Consider the following 991-nt stretch of genomic DNA (forward strand, 5'->3'; position numbering starts at 1 on the left):
GGAATAAAGTCCCGTGCAGACCTTTCACTGTAAACATTGGCTGATGTCAATTTGATAGACATTGCACAACCCTAGTTTATTTGTTAAAGGACAATTCCGGTATTTAAAACTTTGAGTCTATTTTGTAGTTTGTTTTGGATGAACTAGAGTGGTGGACAAAGAAATTTTGACAATGGTTCCTGTCTCGACTTTTTGACTATTTTAGAATTGCCCATGACCGCTTTAGAGTGGCTGTCTATGGCCATGCACAAACATGCCCTTAAAACAACCCGTAACGTTCGTTTTCAAAACTGTGCAACTCACCGAGTGGATAGTGGTGTTTGTTGATGATTAAAAACAAATATATCGGCGCAATGTATGATTGGTGGATTCTCTGCATGAAATACGGATACGGATTCCCGTATCGCACGGAGAAGGACAACAGTATATCGCTATATCGATGTTTTGTCCCACCCCTAGTTTTGTATATAATGCTGCATTGTGCATTGTGTTGTGAGTTGTATGTTTTTGACATTCCTCTGTTTTTAACAGGTTGGGACCAGCATAGTTGAATACTTGAAGGAGGCTGGGCTCACTAAACCCTTCCCCTCCGTCCTTGGTCTTGGGGACGACAGTCAGTGCCTCCAGGCCTGTGTAACTGCTGGCAAACAGGCACTACAGCAAAACACTCTCCTTGGTGCTGTGCACACATGCTTTAAACTGTGTTTTGGACATCCATTTCCCGAAGCAGTGCGCACCAGTGTGGGAATCTGTGCAGACTGTTGTCTACTGACTCCCAGGAACAGAATCCCCTTCAGTGAGTGGATATGTGTCATGTGAAGCAGTACTGGAACCAAAACAACTAAAGAATATCACTCCAGTAAAATTACAATTAGGCCTATTCATTTTCAAAATTACCTTAGTAAAAGTACAAAGGTAATTCATTTTTAAAGTACTTAAAAAATAAAAAGCAATTATCAATGTTTTCTTTTTCTAGACAGTTTTAGTCCTT

This window comes from Abramis brama, assembly GCF_963993115.1.
Source record: "Abramis brama genome assembly, chromosome: 4".
NCBI classification, from domain to species: Eukaryota; Metazoa; Chordata; class Actinopteri; order Cypriniformes; family Leuciscidae; genus Abramis; species Abramis brama.